This window comes from Alligator sinensis, unplaced genomic scaffold (assembly GCF_000455745.1).
Source record: "Alligator sinensis unplaced genomic scaffold, ASM45574v1 scaffold1059_1, whole genome shotgun sequence".
Lineage (NCBI taxonomy): Eukaryota > Metazoa > Chordata > Crocodylia > Alligatoridae > Alligator > Alligator sinensis.
In genome coordinates, this window is record NW_005842103.1 from 2,048,429 (window position 1) to 2,055,030 (window position 6,602).

A 6,602-nucleotide genomic window follows, 5' to 3' on the forward strand; every position below is an offset into this window, starting at 1 on the left:
TCGCTCCTAGGTGCATGGTTTCCCTTTGTCTTTGTTCCCTTTCTTTTCTCTCCTTAGCGCTCCTAGTTTTCTCCCTGCTTTCTTCTTGCCTCTCTTCTCTCATTTTTCATCTCTATTTTTAACTGCTGCTGCCTCCCTCTGGGCTCATCTGCCCTTTTTTCCCCTCTAGGCTCTTATCTGCCTTGTCTTCTTCCTGCAGGAGTGGATCAGCGTTCCTACCCGCTGGATCGCAGGCAGACAACCATCTCTCGGAGAAAAGCACCGTTACACTACTGCTCTGCTTCTGCATGTGGGTATGGGTTGGTATGTGGGAGAAATCCCACTTGGAAGTGGTGCCTTCCTGGAATGGGTGCTTTTTTAGCATAGGAATTCTGCTTCGAGCCAGCTTCCTGTTGCTGCTGCCTTATATAGAAATGTTTTATCATTCTATAAATACAGTATGCGTTTTATTAAAAAAGAAGACAGAAATGGATATGCAGGAACAAAATGCTGGAGGAATAACGGTGAGTGGCAGGGCCTCTCGCAGACTTCCTCCACCCCTTCCACTGCTGTGGTCAAGCTATTTTTGTATTCCACGAGAGAGCGCTTTGCTGAAACTTCAGGTTCCTTCTTAAAAGGAAATTGGAAGAGGGGAAGGGTCTGTTTTAAAACTAGAAAATAAAGTTGTAAGCAGGAATGAGACTATAACAATTTTAAGCTGAGAACCTCAAATCTCTAGAACTCTAAATTCCCATTGGATTGCGTAGTACAGGTTTGGGCCTAAATTAACTAAGATTCCTGGTGAAGGATATCCTGTAAATACTGCCTTCAGTTTACAGCTGGGCATGCGATAGCTCAGAAAGGATAAGTGAATTGGCCAAGGCCATACAGCAAATTAGTGGGAGAGCCAGGAACAGAAACCTGGAGCCCTGGCTTCCAATACTGTGTGTAACATCCTGTGTGCACAACCACTGCAGAAGGGAACTTAATGCAAAAAAAAAGAAAAAGACTTCTTGCGAAAAAAAAAAGGCCCTTGTTAATTTGGTAGCTCTTTTATTAAACCTCTACTGCATGTCACAAAAATGTTGGGATCTATCAGCTATGTTGTTAATGTAGTTTGGCACGGATTATACCGTGGACATGGGTGTCAGGAGAGGGCAAGTCTGCACGCCTATGCTGAGAAACCCCATTTTGTTGTTGTGGCACAACCTATCCATTTGTTTCCTGAAGTTTGAAGCTGAATCCTTGATGTCCTGCACTATTTGTTTGATTCGAGTTAAACTGCAATTCAAAGAAAGACGTTAGTGCATATCTACAACCAGCCTACTGAAATCATCTAGCATTAATTAAGCTTTTGTTAATGTGCTGTACCCAGAGTGGGTGTGCATTGTTGTTCCAGTCACACTCAGAGCATTCCCTCCCTACCAAGGCTGTTCAGAACATGAGACACAGATATTAATAAGATGCTTTTGGGCAATGGCTTTATCTAGTTTCTGACCTTTTTGTAATGAATTTAATCTACAGAAGATTAGCTTAAGACAGATACTGTATTAAAATACATAATTCATGGCAGTACAGATACTCTTGTGATGAAGGTGAATAGTACTGGGTAAGTATACCATTGAACTTCTGGTCTGGTAATTCTCTTTGTCACAGTTTTAGTCACCGTACTGAATCACCCCAGTCTTTTCCCTCTCCACCTTCTTTATCTGTAATATAGCATGCCTGAATAAGGTCGATACACAGCTTTTTTCCGGCTAAAAAGACGGTCATTTGTGACAAGGAAACCTCTCAGGAAAAGAAAACTGAGAATTTGGCACAAGCTTATTTGCTGGAGCGGGTATAAATGCCTGTTTGTTTTATTATAGGCAGAGCTACCTAAAGCAACTTGACATCTCTTGTTTTAAACCCTGTTTTCAGTTGCCTATATCTTTGCCAAATTTGAAGCATTTGGGTTGAAATTATCCATTGTGGGTATCTGCCTCGAGCTGATATATATTTTTTATTTATTTAAGTTTCAGCTAAAATGGCTCAGCTGTTGCTCAGAGCGAGGCTGGGAGAAAAAAAAAAAGAAGTTGTTTTGCTCATGTTAGAAAACCACATCTTTTATAGGCATTCTATTGAGAAACTCTTACCCTTCACCTTCCCCTCCCTGGCTATGGTTTGGAGCAGGGATGTGAAATTTAGGAGACATCTCCCTGGTGTCAGAAGCATGCCTTTTGCTGTCTTTATGAAACCTGCCCTGATTAGCACCAACCAGACCTTGGAAAATCATAGCTCGCCCATGCTCAATTGAGTCTTGTTGGAGTTCCCAGATTCTCAGTGATCATGCCCCACAGATGAAATGAGCATGCTCAAGAGCTGCAGGGGCTAAGCAGGATTTTCCTTTGATTGTTCTTCATGGGGCTGCTGTAGCATGGGGCACCTGAGCTGAGAACAGGGAGACCGTCTCTGCTGAGCTCTCGGGAGTTTTGCAGCGTGTTCGCAAAGAGCTACTCGTAAGCAAGGGTAACTGGTCATAGGATCATGAGTTGTCACATCAGGTGGAACCAGGAGCACGTTTAGGTTTGTTATTTTGTCTTCTACATTAAGCAGAATTACATGCTTTAAAAGATGTAAGAAACATTTCAAGTATGGAATAACTTGTCTCCAGGAAAAAAAATGCTTCCTTACCTCCATTAGTTGGAAGCCAATTGATGCCCCGAAGCAGGCAGGATTGTATCCCTCCCAAAATATTTTTATCCTTCCTGTTCTGCCTCTCTCGTTCTCATTGACCATGTTGACGCTCAATCCTATTCTGAATTCCAGTAAGTTTTCAACCTCCACAAAATCTTTAGGCAATGAGTTCCACAAGCTAAAAGTGAGAAGAAGAAAAAAGGTCTGGTTGCATCAGTCCTGAACGTGTTATTTTTCACTGTCATAGTACGTTTCCTTACAAGAAAGGGTCAAACAAGAGGATTTGTTTTTTGGAAACAGGAAATTTCTTAGTGTAGACAAGACTCCCGAGGGGAAAAAATAATAATGGCCAAAAAAGCCTTTCCTATTTTAAATTGAACAAAGGGTAACATCTCAGTCAGTTCTGGGAAGATAACTGAACCTTTTCATCAAGTCTATAAAGGCATCAAAGGGATCTGGATACTCAGTTCCCACTGAGTAAAATGAAAATGGGTATTACTATAGAAAGTAATTAATCAGCAGGCTGAAAAGCTTTCAGCCCGAGCCCAAATGCTGCAATTTTTAAGAAGCCCATGATTATTAAGATAGTGCTATTGAAAAATATGAATAGAGGTAAGGTAGATATGATTGAGCCAAATGAATATGCAGCATTCAGAATTTCCCATCAATGGGCATTAATAGTTATTTATTTATTTATTTATTGAAATACTGTACACGACAAGAAGGGTTGAGTTACGAACCTTGTTAACAAAAACAGAAATCCCACTTTCAATGGTTTTATTACTCGACAAAAAGAGTGTCTTAATCCTGGCCTGAAGTACAAGCTCCTAGAAAATAGCCACCTTGAATATTCTGCCTCTGACACTGGGCTCATTATAGACGTCCAGGTAACAAAGATGTGTTGTACAAGTCTCCATGCGAGAAGTTTTAAAACTATGTTTTTTCAAAAGGTGGGGAAGAAAACAAATATTTTAATAACTTTCAAGGTTTAACAAACCACCAAAAAAAATGTCAGTTTGAGTCACAAGTCTACCCTTAACTAACACCTCTGTGGGGTTTTATTTGATATTTAAACCACAGTCCATTAAAGATGGAAAGTCTGTGGTAAGTTGAATTTCTTGGCCTAAGACCATTTTAGCACCAACTTAACTTGAACAGAGTTGTTTTGTATTCAGTGCCATACAACATGTCACACGGTGCTGGTAGGTGCTTTCAAACTGCCTTCAGATCAGTCCTTTGTAAGTGAACTTCTCTCCAAACGGGTGTCATGAAGGCAGGGTAGAGGTGCACCTTATAGACTAACTGAATCAAAGATGCATAAGCTTTCAGGAGCCACGGTTCACCTCATCAGAGATGTGGCTCACAAAAGTTTATGCATCTCTGATTCAGTCAGCCGATAAAGCACATCTTTACCCTGACTTCGGTATGACTTCTAACATAGCTAATTATTACCTCGGTTCAGATCTGATGACGAACGTAGCAATCTCAACTACGTCATACACCCATGGTTTGGATGAAACAAATCATTTCCCTGGCCCTGGGAACCCGTACACGGTATCAATGCACCATGCCTTATGAAATGTGTAAAGGACTAATCTTTGGGAGTGGAGTGCCCATGGGTCAGGCAGGGCCTGCCCCAGTTAAGACACGTGCAAAGGCCGCTCTCCTGATGCAGGGGAAGAGGGGTCCCTTGAGGATGTCATCGTGGCCCTGGTGGAATGAATGATAAAACTCCCATTAATTTCACTAGGGCCAGAATTAACCCTCATTGTTTGCAGAAGCAACGGGGGCTCAAACAAGAACGACTGGCTCATTTTGCTATGTTCAGAAAGGTGTGTAATCAAGGTGCCAGCACCCTGCTTTCTGGAAACGGTTAACTTGGAAAAGAAGAAACTAGAGTTCAGATGCTTTTTCTCGTGCAGTCTAGTGAACGGCCTAACATTTGATCCACAGCCAAGGATAGATAAAAAGCACCATCTCATACAATATCTCAGGATTATAGGAGACACTGAAGCCATTTGGATAATGGAGAGTTCAGATAACCGAATGAATTTCGGTGGACTCGGCAGATATCGGGAGGCATCCAAGGAAACATGTTTTGGTCAAAATGTCACTTTTCATACCGAGGGTGCTTCATGGTACTTATGATGATGCTACAATATGAGGAGGGAAGGACAGATAGCATCAAAGGTGTTGTCCGAGTTGGAAGGATTATTTGAAATTATTGACAAAGTGGATGAAACTCAGGACTTGGTTCATATCCCAGACAATGGGCCATCTATTACAAAATGTAAGGTTCATAGATTCATAGATTGTAGAGTCGGAAGGTGTTTTGTTTGGGATTTGCCAAAGGGGGTGGACAGGCATTTAGTAAAGTTCTGAAAAGGAGAATTAATGTGGGATATAATATTAAGCTGGGTGTATTAATCAAGCAGAGAAGATGAGTCTTATCGTGGTGACTCTCCCACGACTACAAGAACAGACGTCTACCAGCTGGCCAGGGTGCCAGTGGGAAGAGAGGATGTTGTCAACCCCACGTCTCCCTACAGAAGAGGCAAGGAAGAACCATGGCCTGTTGGATGAACAAAGCAAAAACATGACTCGTCCACCTGAGTACTGTTAAAACTTCCAGGAGTTAAATATTTGCCTGCTCAAGGTAATATAGCGGGTTCAAAAGACTCTTAAGCAACCTCCTCTCTTAAGAAATGGCCACCAATGTCTTGTGTCCTTCTGCTTTGCCTCATTAAGACACGTAACACCACGGATCAGGTCTCCTGAACGGCCACGGACAAGAAGCTTCCTTGCAGTGAATGTGAGGTATTCCTAAAGCAGTGATTCTCAACCTCGGGATCCTTGCAAGGGTGCCACAGGTGTGCCAACACGATGCACAGGACAGACCCAGAGATGTCAAATAGGAATCCGGCGTTCAAAACAGTCTGACCTGCTGCGGTCTCTTTGCGTGCCTTGCAACGCAGAGAAATCGATGCATTATTTTTCCGTAGTCGTAAAACAGACGGTGCCTTGAGTCTACAAACGGGCATTAATGCCCAGAAGGGAAAACACGTCTTTGCTGTCTTTTTTGGGGGACGCTGGGGAGATGCACCCGAGCACCGGCCTGGTGGCAGGGCACGCGGCCTGCTCCGGGTTTGAGTTTCATTCCTGAGGCAACTTCGTTCAAGCGATTCCCAACCCGGCGGCCGCAGCACCCCGGGGTGCCTTGAGACCCTTTCGAGGGTGCCTGCCGTGGAGCGCCACGCAACCTTAGCCCTGTTCAGCGTGACCTTCCTGGTCTGTTTGCACGACGGGCGTCTTCCTCCACTCGCTCGACTTCTTCTCCACCACCGCGGCCCTTCACTGCCTCCTTTGGCTCGCCAGGCCTGGCTTTCTCCGGGCTGTCGGCGGCCGCATCTTCTTCCCGGCTACCATCGCCGTGGGCTTCTTGGGCGTCTCCTCGTCCTCGCCCCGCTCGACGGAGCCGGAGACGCCGCGGCGTTCGGTCTGCTCTTGACACGCCATCGCCGGCGATCCCTCGGCTCATCGAGGGGTTAGGGGATGCCGGATCGGCGCCGTCCTCGAGCCGGACAGGACAGACTCGACTTCTCCCCTTTTCCCTTCCTCTGCGTGGAGTCCAGACACCGTCCTCCACAACGGGCACCGCAGCATGTTTCTGGAGGTGGTCGCACCTCAGCCCTCGTTTCGGGAGCGGCGCATGGGTGTCTGCACGCCCTCGGCCGAGACGGGCCTAGTGGGCGCGGTGCTCTCAGGAGGGGGAGGCCAGAGCAAGGAGCAATGGGCGCAGGCTGCAGGCAGGCACATTGAGGCGAGGCCGGTTTACCTCAGCACAAGGAGAAGGAGGAGGAGGAGGTGGTGTGTGGGGAGGGGAAGGGGGAGCCCCACGCGAGGCGCCCGCCCCGTGGGCGGCGGCAGGGGCGGGCCGGCCGCGCCGA

The 6,602-nt window shown here is 45.7% G+C and overlaps 1 long non-coding RNA gene across 2 annotated transcripts in view; it reads right to left on the reverse strand.

Moving 5' to 3' along the window:
• Nucleotides 1-644: 644 nt before the first annotated feature.
• Nucleotides 645-6,602, reverse strand: part of LOC102386259 — a 6,844-nt gene continuing 886 nt past the window's right edge. Inside the window, exons 2-4 of one of the 2 annotated variants that reach the window (XR_003094254.1) lie at nt 3,396-3,588; nt 2,653-2,833; nt 645-1,260 (exon numbers count right to left, since the gene is read on the reverse strand). This is a non-coding gene — a long non-coding RNA (uncharacterized LOC102386259). The remainder of the gene's footprint in view (nt 1,261-2,652; nt 2,834-3,395; nt 3,589-6,602) is intronic. The other variant, XR_323928.2, reaches the window with a different exon arrangement.